Here is a 16,317-nt window from a genome sequence, read left to right as displayed (position 1 = left end):
CTAATCTGAAAAGGTTGCCAGTGTAAAATACAGGGTTACAAAACAGAGGAAAAACTGCAGGGTTGTCATTTGGATGGAACACAGGACCTTCATCCTTTGCAATTGAGTCTTGGAAAATAGTCCTGCTAAATCTCAGTCGATTGAGATATCTCAGTCGTTACTATATTCATGAGATTTTGCATTGGGATCAATGCAATTTTTTCTTTTCAGTTATTTATTTTTCTTCTTACATGTTATGTCACTTAACTGAGACTTAGTAAAGTCTTAGTCGACTGCACCCCTTGAAAAAAGGTTGGAGTGCATGTTCAAAATGTTAGGCTGCTGTCAATGCATGGGTGCTTAGATGAGGTGTTAAGCACATTAAATAGCTTAGCAACTATACTCCCCGATGCATAGGTGCTTAGCTTATGGTTGCTAAGCTTGCTTCATTTAATGATTTAGCAACTATAGCTCTTCATGCATTGGTGGGCTTCCTTTCTTTAAATGTTTTGCCTAGGTTCACACGCTTAGTATTGTTTTTTTCTAGGGTCACCACACTCATCTCTCTCCTCTTAAATAACTTGCCACATCAGATTTTTTGCCTACATGGAAGGCTTAACACCTGTATAAGGTGAAGCATTGGAAGGGGCCTTATGAAATTGAGGTATAGGAATTCGTTCCGTAGGAACTTGGGTGCTCGTTCCTTTGACCCAAAGGCAATTCTTAGGAAAAAATTACAAAGGATTGGGATCCTACAAGGTTTCTACGAGCCCAATACGGCCATATAGTGGTGGGAGTAGCATTGTCGTTTCTCCGAATTGGTTAAGGCCTTCTTTGGTTTATAGGAGTTCTGTAAGAATTTAATAGGATAGGATTCCTGTAGGAAAAACTCCAAACCCTTTGATTTGTAAGAATGAATTTCTATTTCTATGCAGGAGTGGTTTTTATCCTTCACATTTCAGAAGAAATGAATATTAGCTCAGACTTAATGGAAAAATTCATATCCTATGAACCAAATGACATCACTTTTTTCTAAGGAATTGACATGCATGTGCATGTCATATCATTTCTTATGATTTTCCTATTCTATGTTATTCCTATCCTATAAATCAAAGGAGTCTTCAGTTGAGAATTGGAGTTGAACTTTTTGTGATGCTTGTAGTTTAGTTGGGAAAAAATGGAGCATGAATTCAGAAAACCTGAGCCTCAAAATCTTCATTTCCTATGGAAACTTCCACAGGGGCAAGCAGCATGGAGCAGAAGGACCCCAATGGCGGAGTGTCCAGCTCCAGCAGCATCTGGTTTCTGCATCTGCTGCTGCTACCACCAGGCGGCCGGTTCCATCTCTGAGCACAAGGGGGTTGGACTTGGACACCATGATGATCAACAGTGCGTACTACTGGTGCCTCTCTCTCCTTGTTCTTGTTGTTTAGTTTAGGGTTTCGAATTGAATGGGAATACAACAAAGTAGCTAGGGAAAAGAGTATACACGGCACGGAGGGAGAGGAGCTGGAGCATTTATTTGCATTTCATCTTGGCACCAGCACAAGTTGGAAGCTGCTGCCTGCCTAGTTAATAGTACGCTCTATAGTTATTAATACACGAGGAGATGGATGAGCAGAGAGCAGTTGAGTGGATTCCATTTTCTTTGTACTCCTACTCCAAGGTCTTGTGAAAATGATTTTTTTATGAGAGAAAAGGAATGAATAAGCAACAGAAATGCCCCATAGTGCATTTAGAGTACACGTTTTGTATGCACATGCCGCCCCAAATAAATGGTTAAAGCAACGATTTGGTAAGTTTTCCATGAACATACACTCAGGAGTACCATCTTTTATGAAAGACAATGTTGTGTATAACTGTATACAAAACATTGGAGCACGTAGACGTGCAAGCATGTCACACACACTACATGCATGTTCAAACTGAACTTGTCTGGGGCGGTGCATGAAGAAGCGGTGAAGTTTTGTACATTTCTCTGTGCCTTACTCCAACCCTTCTTGGGAGTTAACCCTGCATGTAGATCAGTGGAGTGACCTAGTTGAGATGACAAGTTAGTAATTATGGCATGCATGGAATCTGCGCAAGATGAAACGGAGCCGTCCGATTGACATAACTTAGCAGGTGCGGGGAGCTACCATGCATACCAACCTCTCTATCGGCGGCAAATCACCAGCCTAGCTTGCACGTCCAGAGGATGAACACATAGCTCGCATGCACACAAGGCAAACCTGGAGGAGCCACAAGATCCGATCAACACACAGCATGCATGTTTCACGATGCATGCAGTGAACATGCATGCTAGGGGCTGGGTTAGTAACGCATGACAAATGTGCGGGCCGATACGTACGTGTTCATACCTGTAGCGCAGGTTAGGACGGTGTACTGGCCGGCTGGCGCCATGGCGGAGGAGCTAGCTAGGCACGGCGGCGCACAAGGAACGGGCACATGCATGCATGAAAGAGCACTAAGATATTGGCACGGCTCAATCAGAACCACCGCCGCGGATGGCTCCGGCCGGCCGGCCGGCGTGGTCTGAGTGAGTCGAGCCAACATCATAGTGACCATTTCACCCTCCTCCTCTCGGAGTTCCTTGCCATCGCTCTGCAACTGCAAGGAGGAGAGACGGAGGTAGAAGAGAGGGGATGCGATGGAGTGGAATGAAGTGGAGGGACGGGGGAGGCGTCCAACTTTATGCAGCGGGCGAGCGAGCTCGGCTCCGGTGGTGCGGTGCGGGTGGGGAGGGGCATTCAAGTCCCCCGGCTACCAAATGAGTAAAGACAGGCTGCGGCATTAATGGAAACACGGCCCTCTCTCTGCCCCTGTCCCTCTCTCTCTCTAGCAGCAAGCAAGCATATCGAGCAGAGGAGACGAGGAGGAGGAGTACATGCCTGCTCGATGCATATGTAGGTGCAACGTCATAAATTGAGATTCCCGGCCCTGCCCTGCACGCTGCATGTGTGTGTGTGTCTGATGTTTTTGTGTGCAACGGGGGCGAGCAATATGAATTGCTCTCCTACGCACAGTCCTACCACTCCCATGCGTGTCTCTCTCGCCTACAGCCGTAGAGCGAGCAGAGAGAGAGAGAGAGAGTAGCTGCTACTAGCTGGAGGAGTGACCTAGCAGCTCCGTGTCCATGGCCATGGCGGAGGGAGAGAATAGTCTCGTTCTCGTTCGGTTTTCATTACTGGGGCATTGATGGAGTACGTGAAGAAGCTAGCTAGCCATAAGTGCGGGCGATCGAGGTTATGGGGGAGACGGAGAAGCGGGAGGCATGCTACCATGTCCTCGGGGACGAGGAATAAATGTGGCACGGAAGCGACCGCCCTGTTTAATCTCTCGAGCTCTTCTCCATGATGGAGTATTTTTATCTTTTGAGCTGGACGGGAGGGAGATGGGTGGATGGCTTTAATTCGATTTGATCTCCGGAGTGACACATCGATGGTTACGCCATTTAATTACCACAGTGGAGTACGTGCGTGCGTGGGTGGGTGCGTGGTGCATAGTGCACGACACGGTCGAGCATGTATGTGATTGCGAGGGGTGACAGCCCGGTTGGAAAATGTACTACTCACTCGTCTAGGTGTCAAGTCATCTTACGAAAACCAAATAATCCAAAACACTTAGACGCGGTGCATTAAATTCTACTTCGGTTCTTATTTCTTGACATATCAACCAATAAGCGATGTGGGGTATGCATACTTTTAATGACTTGAGACTACCAAGCACGACATGCAGAGGCTAATTCATTGCATGCAATGCTATTAATTAGCAAATGAACATTAAGTTCTCTCGTTTTTCCCTCTTCCTTGGTCATAGTGCACAACCTAAGATGACTTACTCACCTAAACGGAGGGAATATGTTTTTTAGCGAAAATGCTAAACCTACGAATAGCTAACGTAAGGTTACGAAACCTGCCACACTAATCTAAACTCCCCCCCGATTTTCAGGGGGGTGGGCCCCATCCTCCCCTAAAAGCCAATGCTAATCTTCCACGTTAGCTATTACGTAAACATACGTAGGTTCCTTACGTAAGTGTAGCATTACTCGTTTTTTAGATAACAGACACAAGGAGGAGCATCAGGCTTTAAATTAATTTAAATTGATAAAGAGGACACCATGCTAAGAGGATGATGTTTTATCGCCACACAAAAAAAGGATATTAAGAAGATGATGTTTTATTGCCACACGAAATTTCAAGTCGAAACACGTTACGAGATGTGAGCTATGAAAAAGAGAAAATCAGCGTTGAATAGTGTCGAACAGTAATGTCACTATTCAGGGCTGAATTTTTCTTTTTCATAACTCACATCTCGTAATGTGTTTCAACTTGAAAATTGGCGTGACAATAAAACATCACCCCCTTAGCATCCCTTATTTTTTCAGATTTTTTCAAAATTTTAAAATATGATTACCATGAAGTTTTCATGGAATATTAGTTTCCATATGAGATTCTCCCAATCAAATATTAGGCGCGGACAACCGTCCTTTCCCGGTGGTGGCGCCCCCCTATGGCACTCCACCCCTCTCGGCATCATCGACGCCCATAAGCTCTACCATGGCTATTGCAAAAGGTTGGACGCATTGTCGCAGATCCTCGGCATGCACCATGACCCAATCAAAGGCCTTATCACGGGCAAGTTCCGTTCCAAGAGCAAGGACCGAGCCAAGCTTGATGAGTGACTCCGATCCCCTGCCCTAGACCAGCTCGAGGAGCTCGGTTTTACTGATGGGCATATGCGCTTGCTGCCAACGTCCGCGCTCTGTTTCGCGCCCACGCTGCGCCTTGCTAGGTTCATGAATTGCCATTTCCTCCCGATTAATGACGCGTCCGCTCTTTTTCTATCACGACTGAAGCACCTCGAGGTCGTCGTCGTCTGCATCCCAAAGGATGACATGGAGCACCCGCTCCGCGGCTGTACTGCACTCGAGTACCTTCGTCTTCAAGCGATCAATGAGTTGAGTAGCTTTCACATCACCTCCATGACTCTCCAAACTATTTATGCGTGTTGCTGGAGCTGCAACAAGAGATCACATAATGTGTATCGCAGTATGGTCATCGAGGACACACCTTCACTTAAGAGATTACTTGTAGTTGATCAACAAGGTCCAACAAGAATCAATATCATTTCTGCGCGACAGTGGTGGGCTACTCGTCTGTCAAATACTCCGAACTTGTTATTGGATACACACTTGTTCAGGTACAACAGTCGTCTTCTTCCTCTCCTTGAAATTAACATTATTTCTAATTTTGAAGATGTATGTTCGTCTGTCATCCAGAAAATGATTCCGACAAGCTTGACCCTGAATCTGCGTGTAGTGAAGGTCTTGGTACTAGAATATATCGGCCCCAATCTGGACCAAGTGTCAGTTTCCTGAGATGCTTTCCGTGCCTGGAGAAGCTATATATCGAGGTGATGCTCCTTTCCTGTTAAATGTTAATCATAAGGAAGTTCAATTTTTGGTACCTTTTTCGAAGTTTACAATGACAATGTACTACAATTTTTGAAGGAATTTTCGAGGATTCCAGTACATACATGTTTTCCCCATATTGGTTGCTTGATTCATATAGTTACAATCCATAAGCATTTCTTCTTTGGATTCATCTGTACTAGTTTTCGTAGGGAAATTTCCATCCACTCCAAACTCTTGTGAAGAAGCCCACATTTTTCTAGATTGTAATCAAATGCCCATGTTAATCATGTAGGATCAAAGATGGCACGTCATTCTATTAGTGCATTTTAGAAATCCTGCAAACCAAATAGACTTGTAGTGGTGTTCAAAACTGCATGTAGGCACTAATACGTTATCTTCTTTTGCAAATATGATTAGTTCATGTGGTGGAGAATGTGATATAGTATAACAATCGCATCGAATGCCTTGGTCTGCATCTCTCAGAAATTACTTTGAACTCCTATCGGGGGACCTTACCGGAGATTATATTTGTCAGGTTCTTTGTTGGCAGAGCAAGGGTGCTAAAGGTAATGAGGTTTGCCCTACATTTATTTCGCAAAAATGAATGGTTTGTTGATCAGCGCCGGCGACTGCGGTAGAATGGAAAAGGCTCTGAAGAAGCTGAATTTCATTTTGGTACTTTAGGTGCCAGAGTAATCAAAAGTCATTATGTCAAGCTCATACATGACTTGTTAGTGGCTGATCCCTTTGCAGAAATGATGAGGTTTCGGAACAAGCCTTACAAGTGGTAATATCACTTTGAACCTCTTATGTCAATGTTCAGCAGATCAGCGCGGGCGTCTGCAGCTGCATGAGCTGAATTTCATTTATAATATCAGTTTGAACCCTATAATCTTTGAATTTAAGCCATATAACTCTGGAATTTGAACCTTATGATATTTCGGCCTTTTGTGGTACAATCGCTGAAATGGCATCGTATGAGATTCATATATTGGTAGTACTATTTTGACCTTAATATGCAATGGACTTAGATTTTATTTACTATTCTCGAATGTGTTTCTCCTGTCGATATCATCGCAAACAATCTGTATAGATTACTCAATTGCAATCTTCGACATTATTGCACACAGTTGGTTTCTTCAAATGTTTGCCCCGTAGAGCGTAGAATTAATTATCGCACTCGAGTGTCTATCATTACCCTTCTGTATGACTTTGACCCCATCACCCACGGGTGAACTTTTGGTTGAAGTCATTCCACACACTTTGTTTTTGCAAAGCTTTTTGCGAATAAACGCCCATGATTTGCCCCTCTTCTACCCGATGCGTGGCCAAACTAGTCGGGTGGGAAGCTTGCATCGTTGCACGCAGTAACCCGGGCAGTTGCGCGGGAAAAGGATCACCACGATACATTTGGTGGTCACGCGTGGTCAAACGATACAAGTGTGGGGTGCTCAAGCGTGCACTGGAATCCTCCGCTATGAACGCGGTGACAAGACGTGACGATTATAGGTCGGCCAACCCCCATTTATTACAGCGGTCATTTAACCCTTGTGTCTCTTCAACCTTTCGATCACGCCACAATATTGCAAGAAGCACACCCACGACGACAAATTCTTAGAGGGTATCCCGCGTGGCTCCAATGGTGCTCCGAGCAGCTGCTGCCGACGAGCGACAGTTCACCATGCATGTCATAGTGGACACTCACGAAAGGTTCACAGAGCTCTCGGTGGTGTACACCAACAACCCAGTCTGGGTGGAGAACTCCATCCACACCATGGAACCGTTGCTTGATGAGGAGAACTACAAGGTGGCTGGGTTCGACCTCAAGTACACCTGCGCTCGTGCCGGGTCTCATCACAAGGTCACCGTCACCCACATGTACGTGTGCAATCACGTCCTCGTCTACCACTACTGCTTGGCCACAGGGCCTTGTGAGCATTTCATCGGGTTTGTCAACAGCCCCCACTACATGTTTGTTATGGTGGACATCACCAACGATGTAAAGGTGCTCAAGAATTCGGGCATTGCCTGCCAGAATCTTGTCGACATCCAGGGCCAATACAAGATCTAGGGCAGCAACAAGCATGAGAAGGACTCACTGGTTCACCTCGTCGAGGCCATCAGCGACCCCTACTACAGAGACGTGAAGAATTCCTGCATCAAGGACAAGCGTGTCTGGCACTCGGCATGGATGGAGAAACTCGATAAAGCTCACGTCGTGTACGGGGCCTGATACGTCCATTTTGCATCATGTTTTCCTACTATTATTTATAATGTTTTATGCTTTATAACACTTTGTGGACTAAATCTAATGCCTTTTCTCTCATAAAATGTAGGGTTTACACAAAGAGGGAGAATACCGGCAGCTAGAATTCTAGACCTGAAAAAGCTATGTCAGAGATACCTATTTTGCACATCTCCAAATGAGCTGAAATTTATGGAGAATTATTTTGGAATATATAATAAATATTGGAGAAAAGAACTACCAGAGGGGGGCTGCCAGGTGTCCACAGAACACCAGGGCGCGCCTGGAGGGGTAGGCGCGCCCTGGTGGCTAGTGGGCATCCTGGCCCACCTATGGTGCCCATCTTCTGGTATATAAGGTCTTTTGACCTAGAAAAAAAAATTAAAGGAAGGACTTTCAGGAGCACTTTTGCCCTTCAGCGAAGCGATTCCACCGGGGGAACTTCCCTCCCAGAGGGGGAAATCGAAGCCATCATCACCACCAACAACCCTATCATCTTTGGGAGGCCAATCTTCATCAACATCTTAAACATCACCATCTCATCTCAAACCCTAGTTCATTTCTTGTGTTCAATCTTTGTATCGGAACCTCGTATCACTAGTAGAAAACAGGGCATACGTTCGGGCCAGATAAGCCCATTAGTCCCGGTTCAGTCACGAACCGGGACCCATGGGCCCATTGGTCCCGGTTCGTGAGGGCAGGAGGCCTGCCGGGCCTCGTGGGGGCATTGGTTCCGGTTCGTCTGGCCCCTTTGGTCCCGGTTAGTGGAACCTCTAGTATTATTGAAACTAAAATTATAATTTATGCAACTAAAATTATCAAAGTATTTTCTGTTCAAAACATTAAAAGAAAAAAGAATTTTCATAAAAAAATTGGTAGAAACTTTAATAGCAAAAAGAATTATCATAAAGAATTTTTGTTAGAAAGTAAAATAAAAAAATATGTTTTTGAACATGATAAAACACAGTAATATTAAATAGCAGGAAAAAGAATGACTCAAAAAATCTATTTTTATAGTAAAGCTATTCAAAAACTAGTGATTCACACAAATTTCCAAAAATTCAAATTTAAACTATTCGAGTTAGAAAACAAATGACACTAACAGAAAGTTTATAATTTTTATTACCTAAAAGCAAAAAAGAATCACTGAAAAAGTAGTAAGTATTTTGCTGTAAGTAGAAACAAAATAAAATAAACAAAGCAAAAAAATAAAACAAAAAAATAAAAAAAGTGCCACCTAAAAGGCCACCACGACCTGAATACGACTAGAAACCCAACAATGGGCCAGGATTCAGGCGCGCAGTAGGCCCAGTAGGCCCACAGGCATATAGTGACAGATTAGGCCTGAAAGCCTGCAGTTGAGAGGAGCTCGAGAGGGTTGGCGCAGCAACGCTTATAAACCACTCTCGAGCTCTCTCAACTAGCGAGGTGGGACTAAACTTTTGACGCGGGCAGCACAAGGCCTTTGGTCCCAGTTGGTGAAACCAACCGGGACTAAAGGGGTGCATTGGTACCGGTTCATGGCACCAACCGGGACCAATGCCTCCCTTTAGTCCCGATTGGTGACAGCAATCGGGACCAAAGGCCTCTGCTTCGCCCTTTGGGCTGCTGAAAAGAGACCTTTGGTCCCGGTTGATGGCACCAACCGGGACCAAAGGGGGGTATTCGTCCCGGTTGATGCCACCAACCGGGACCAAAGGGTCTACTATATAAGCCCACACTTAGAAAATTTGGCTGTTTCATCGCCAATCGCCTCCTGTCAATGCCGAGCTCATCGACGCCGCCAGGTTGCCCCGACGCCGTCTGCCGCCCCTGTCATCGCCTCAACCGCGCTGTCGCCGTCGCCTGTGCCTTGTCGTTGCCGTCTCCGTCGCTGTCGCCGAGGTTGTCCCCGAGCCCGCACGCCCCTGCCCCCGCCCCCGAGCGCACCTTCACCGTCCGCCGTCCCCGAGCCTTCCTCGTCGCCGACACCACCTCGCTATGAGCGCCGTCCCGATCCCCTGCTCCTCCTCCCTGTACTGGCCACCATCACCGCCGCGCCGCCACCCCTGCCCTGCGCCGGCGCTGCACGCCGCCCATGTCCTACACCGGCGCCGCGCGCCGCCCCTGCCCTGCATTTTTATTTCATAGCATTTTTTCATAAATGTATTTTTTTGTTATATGTGTGTACATGTTCATAGCATTTTTTCATAAATGTATTTTTTTGTCAATTTATGTATATGCTCATATATATGTGCATATTTGTAAACAATTGTGTATGTATAGGAAAATTTATGTATATATATGTTTTTGTGCATATTTTTTGTCAATTTATGTATATGTTCATAATTAGAAGAAAAAAAAGGAGTGGAAAAAGAAGGTTAGTGCATTTTAGGTTAATGTAGAGGAAAAAGTAAAATAAGGAAAAGGAAGAAAAGAGGAAAAAGGAAGAAGGAATAAGAAGAAGAAAAATAAGGAGTGGAAAAAGGAAAATAAGAAGAGGAAGAAGGAGAAGAAGAAAGGAGAGGAAGAAGAGGAGAAATAAATAAGAAGGGAAAAAAGAAGAAAGAGGAGAAGAAGAAAGGAATAGAGGACTCCTCTATTCCTTTCTTCTTCTCCTCTTTTTTTCTTCTTTTTTTTCTTCGAACTTCTCTATTCCTTTCTTCTTATCCTCTTTTTTCTTCTTCGATCTTTTTTCCTCTTACATGAGGGGGGGGGGGGGGTCCATATACCCCCTCCCTGATAACTTCGACATGAGAGGGGGGGGTCGCTGAGGGTTCGAGGAGCGAGGGTCGATGTATGTATGTCGTCGTTGTCGATATACCCCCTCCTTTACCAAGTTAAAAGAGTGTTGTAGTCGAGGCCACCCAGAACCCTTTAAGCGTTGCCGAGGCCACCCCGAACCCTAGAGAAGCGTCGAGGCCATTAATTAATATAATTCCTTGTTGTGAGTAGCTATAGCTAGGTCTATGTTTGCCACTAATATATCCATCTATTATTTTGTATAATAATTGCCATGTTGTAATATTTGCAGAAACTATGGAGCACGGCCGAGACGAGGAAGCAGAACGGGTGTTGGGGGACATAATCGCAGCTGGAGCTGATGTCATGTCGTATCTCAACGAAACCAATGGTCTGGAAGGAGAGGGTGAAGAAGCAGGCTACGGTTATCGAACAACGGAGGAGGAAGGACATGATTATGATGGCTCCGGTGACCGAATGCCGGTGCAAGGAGACCGTGATGACGGCTCCGGTGACCAAACAGAATCCGGCCAGGTATATATATTAATTAAGCCTGTGCTGACTAGCTAATTGATGCATTCATTGTTTTGGTATCTACACACATTAAATCTCGGCTTTCTTATTATTTCTAGCCCTCCGGATCGAGCACAACTTCATTACCGAGATGAGGCCCGAAGAAAAAGTTGTGCTTAGATGAAAGGTTCACGATCATAGCAATTGCGCGTGATGGCTAACCGATTGAACCCCTCCGGACAAAGGAGGCATTTACTGCTCAGTGCGGGGTTCTTGTTAGGCACATGATCCTGATGAGCATCGAGCTATGGAATCAGCCTAAGGATGAAGAGCTTCAAGTTTATTTTGTCGAAGATAGATAGAAAGAGGATCTTTGGAAAGCGCTGAAGGTAAATTTCACCTTACCGGAAGAGGAGGATCCGGAGAATCCAGTTATGGAGCCAATGATCAAGTCCTTTGCGTTCAAGAAGATGGCAGATCTATTCAGGAGGTGGAAGAATGAGCTGAAAGCAAAGTTTATCAACAAAAAAAGACACTAGAATTTGTCGGCCGATTTGAGAAGCTCAGAGATCAATGGGACGCATTTGTGGCCAACAAGACATCGGAGAGGAGTAAGAAGATGTCAGCGATAAACAAGATAAATGCTGCGAAGAAGGAGCATCACCATCACACGGGGTCAGGTGGCTACCTCAAAGCCCGACCGTTGTGGGCCAAGGCTGAGAACAACCTGCTTGATAAAGGGGTCGAACCAGACACATTGAACTGGCCAGATCATTGCTGGACTTGGTTCTTTGGGGTTGGCGGAACCTTGGACCCTGTAATAGGGAAGTGCGTTTGGACGGGGGAGCAACTGTGAATACCCCTCACGAAGCTTCAGCACTATATTAACGCGGCGCGGGAAGGGACGTTCGTTCCAGACAGAGAGAAGGACGAGCTCACAATGACCCTCGGGAATCCTGAGCACCCTGGATGGACACGAGGCACGCCAGGCTCTGTTCCATTGAAGGCTGGGTTTCCGGACGCAGGAGCTTACAAATGCCAAGAGAGGAGGAGGAAGGTGGATCAGAGAAAACTGCAGGAGCTGCACGCAAGGGTACAGAAGCTAGAGAAACGAGATGCAGTTCGAAGCAAGCGACCTGCCGAAGCTACCCCGCCATCTCAGCGGAGAAACAACGTGGCTTCCACCGAGCTGCTTCAGCTGGAGCCTGTCTTCATGGCTTCTGCTAGCTACCCCGTGGATGCTATTACGGAGTCTCAACATTGCCACCCTATGACGCAATGGCAGAACTACAAAGTCAAGGCGACTGTCAGCTCTGTTCGACCTCCTGAACCCGGCGCAACTTTTCACTGCCGTCCAATTCCAGAAGGATATGCTAGGGTGACGATGGACGAAATAACAGAGGAATTTGAGGAGCTCGTGCTTGACCACCTACCGGTTAAGGGGAGACTCGGCTGGGTTCTGCTCTGAAGGCTCCATGCCTATGGCGGAAGGAGCTCATCAACCTTCCGAACTGGATGCCTTCGCCTCCTCCTCCTCTGGCGGCGAGTCAGGGCACTCTGCCTCCTCCTCCGCCCGCTCCTCCGGCGAGTGATCAGGGCACTCTGCCTCCTTCTCTGGCGCATGGCGGCACTCCACCTCCTCCTCCGGCGCGTGGCGGCACTTTGCCTCCTTCTCCGGCATGTGGCGGCACTCCGCCTCCTTCTCCGGCACGTGGCAGCACTCCACCTCCTTCTCCGCCTGCGCTGGCGCGCCCGACCAGCCAGCCTCCTCCTTCTCCGCCTCGTCAGCAAGGGCGGAAGACACCCGCCGCTGCGTCAGCTTCTCCGGCGCATCATAGTCCTTCTCCTCCACCTCGTAAGCAATGAACGAAGACAACAGCAACCGCTCGGCCTGCTCCAGCGTCTAGCAGTACAGCTAGAGGCGGGAGGCAATACAGATTCGGTCCATCTCTCAAGACTCCAGAGAAATTACCATACGAGATGACCGCACAGGAAAACGAGGAGATCTGTCAATCCCAAGTGAAGGACTACTTCGAAACACAAAGAGCTAAGAGACATCCACCTCCTGAGGAGAAGATTGATCCAGTGAAAGCGAAGCACACTTTGGATGCCTTGCAGCGACCACCACCGTCTCCGCCGCAAACCAACTATGAGCGCATTACTAAAAAGACATATAAGGAAGCGAAGCAGTCGGGAAGTATTTGCGGTGACAAAAGGTTACAAGAACGAAGAACTAGGAAAAAATTCCCCAGCTCGGCGAACAAGCGAAGCAATCCTGCCCCCCACTCAAGGTGTCTAGCGATATCGTCGCTAATTATCCGGGGATCTTTCCCGGTAGCAATCCTGGAGATTATGACGATGCACATTTTGATATAATGGAGGTGGACGAATTCAAATATGAGTACGGGAAGCCTCTCGTCAAAGATGGAACTACTCTAACAACAATGATGCGAAGATTCCATGATTGGTACATGGAAACCTGCAGAAAGCAGTCAGCTGGGAAGAAAATCGATACTTTGACACTGAAAGTTAAAGAGGATCAGCACAACCTCGTTGGAATTGAGGAGTTGTCTGTTCCATTTGAGGAGTTCTTCCAGTTTTTCAATCTAAAGGCCCTCGATAAATTAACGGTCACTTGCTACTGTCTGTAAGTACTACTTCTGTCATTAAGTCTCTATATATAGCTCAGCTCTTTCATTGCATGTATATATAATTATCCTCACTATATTATGCAGATTGAAGATCGTCGAATGCAGAAAAAATGAAATGTATTATATTGGGTTCATAAACACAAATCTCATAGATGAATTTACGGTTACATTTCATGCCAAAGAAACCAAGGACAACTTGCTACGATCGTTGGTAATAAATCAAAACAAAGATACAATACTCTTTCCTTACAACTTCAAGTGAGTGTTACTGTCATGTGCATATTCAATTTTACTTAATTATTACTCGAGGTTATAGTAATTAATGTAATTGGTGAGTTATGCATGCGTGTGCAGGTTCCACTATATTCTCCTAGAGATTAAGCTTGAGCAGGGACTAGTAAACGTCTCAGACTCGAGACGAAAAGATCCCGAGGACTATGCGAACATGTCTAAGATGCTCGAGAAGTAAGTTGAATCGATCATTATCGCACCATATCGACAACTTTGTTCATTTCACGATATCAAGTAATTGTTTTCTTTGTCTCGCAGGGTTTTGAAAGTATTCACCGCACAAGTTACTTCATTGCCGCGGAATCTGCGATGGAAATACCCGAAAGTAAGTACTACTAGCTAGCTAGTTCCTCGCATCTCCCGTTGATTCTAGCTACTTTCATCAATGCCATTTATAGTGCTTCATTATCAGTTTGATTGACCTCTATTTCTCTTAAAGTGCTTGTGGTAGGAACCCGGGAATAATTACTATGGATACTATGTCTGCGAGTCCATCTACAACGCGATGGCCAAGAATAAGCGGGGCTACTCTAAAAGACAATATGAAGTGCGTAAGCAAAAATATTCACAAGTTTATTTTATTACCATCATTTCTGTTGAGTTTCATTCATATATATGTATTGACCCCCTTATTCCAATTAGATGTGGACGCTGAGTTCATATGTTAGGGTATTGTAAGAGATCTTACACATTGTAGTATATATATTGATCCCTACTACCGGGTGTAGCTACACCCATTTCTTATATACTACCATGTGATAGTATATACTCTACTTTATTATTTTTATTATGTTCATATACTATATCTAAGATACTCCAAAGTGAGTTATATGAAAAAAATTACAAGTGAGCTCATAGTTTTATTGTATTTGTGAAATACGTACATATTTGTACGCAAAATGAAGTATGCACAAAATATGGTATACACTACCAAAAAAGTAGTATATATACACATTCTTATATACTACATACTATGCGTACATACTCTTCGATATGATAGATACTACCTAGAATGTACGAAACAAAAGTGGGAGTAACTACACCCGATAGTAGGAAAAATTTGTCATATATATATATATATATATATATATATATATATATATATATATAGCCAGTAGCGTCGGTAAGATATACGAAAACTTGTTGTTCGACCAATCTTTTGGAGAAGGAGAGGTCGATCACTTTTATATATGTTCATGACGATCTTCTGTACTTAATAGTTTCCTTCATTTGCTTACTAGCTAGCTAGCATGTCGAGTCCTCTCTATACGTAGCGTCGACCAAGCACGAAGATAAGAGAGGACACTTCTCTCTATTAGCTAGCTAATACAATATATGAAACCCCTAAATTAACCCTACAAAACCCCCCAACCCCCCCCCCTCCCCCCTTTCAGAAAAAAACCTAGCCCCTGAAATGCTGACGCATGGAAGCCTTTTGGTCCCGGTTGGTGGCACCAACCGGGACAAAAGGCCCCCTGCCTGGGCAAGCGACAACGGCCACGTGGAGCCCCATCTATCCCGGTTCCTGGGCGAACCAAGACTAAAGGGACATGGCTTTAGTGATGACCCTTTAGTCCCGGTTCGGGAACCGGGACCAATGGCCCACACGAACCGGTTCGGGTGGCCCTTTTTTACTAGTGTATTGGTACCTATGGGTGACTAGTAGTGTTGATTACATCTTGTAGTTGATGCTAGATGGTTTATTTGGTGGAATATTATATGTTCAGATCTATTGTGCTATTTAATATCCCTCTGATCTTGAGCATGAATATTATTCGTGAGTAGTTGCCTTTGTTCCTGAGGGCCATGGGAGAAGTCATGTTGCCAGCAATCATGTGAATTTGATATTCTTTCGATATTTTGATGATATGTATGTTGTGATTACCTTAGTGGTGTTATGTGAATGTCGACTACATGACACTTCACCATATTTGGGGCTAAGGGAATGCATTATGGAGTAGTTATTAGATGATGGGTTGCTAGAGTGACAGAAGCTTAAACCCTAGTTTATGCGCTATTCTGTAAGGGACTGATTTGGATCCATATGTTTAATGCTATGGTTAGATTGCTATCTTAATTCTTCTTTCATAGTTGCGGATGCTTGCGAGGTGGTTAATCATAAGTGGGAGACTTGTTCAAGTAAGAACAACACCCAAGCACCGGTCCACCAACATATCAAAGTATCAAAGTGGCGAACATGAATCAAACCAACATGATGAAAGTGACTAGATGAAATTCCCGTGTGCCCTCAAGAACGATTTGCTTATTATAAGAGACCGTTCCAGCCTGTCCTTTGCTACAAAAAGGATTGGGCTACCTTGCTGCACTTTATTTATCGTTACCATTACTTGTCCGTTATAATTTATCTTACTATCAAACTACTTGTTACCGACAATTTCAGTGCTTGCAGAAATTACTTTGCTGAAAACTGCTTGCCATTTCCTTCCGCACCTCATTGGGTTCAACACTCTTACTTATCGAAAGGACTACGATCTACGATT

General features: G+C 45.1%; 1 long non-coding RNA gene across 1 annotated transcript; it reads right to left on the bottom strand.

Moving 5' to 3' along the window:
* Positions 1–1,682: 1,682 nt before the first annotated feature.
* On the bottom strand, positions 1,683–2,632 carry LOC123089441 (uncharacterized). The gene is made up of 2 exons (XR_006442286.1): positions 2,131–2,632; positions 1,683–2,016 (listed from the first exon to the last, which is right to left on the bottom strand). It is a non-coding gene; the product is annotated as an uncharacterized lncRNA (long non-coding RNA).
* Positions 2,633–16,317: the final 13,685 nt, after the last annotated feature.

This window comes from Triticum aestivum, chromosome 4B, assembly GCF_018294505.1.
Source record: "Triticum aestivum cultivar Chinese Spring chromosome 4B, IWGSC CS RefSeq v2.1, whole genome shotgun sequence".
In the NCBI taxonomy this organism is placed as follows: Eukaryota; Viridiplantae; Streptophyta; class Magnoliopsida; order Poales; family Poaceae; genus Triticum; species Triticum aestivum.
Note: the sequence above shows the minus strand (reverse complement) of the source record. Positions and strands in the feature narration are given on the sequence as shown.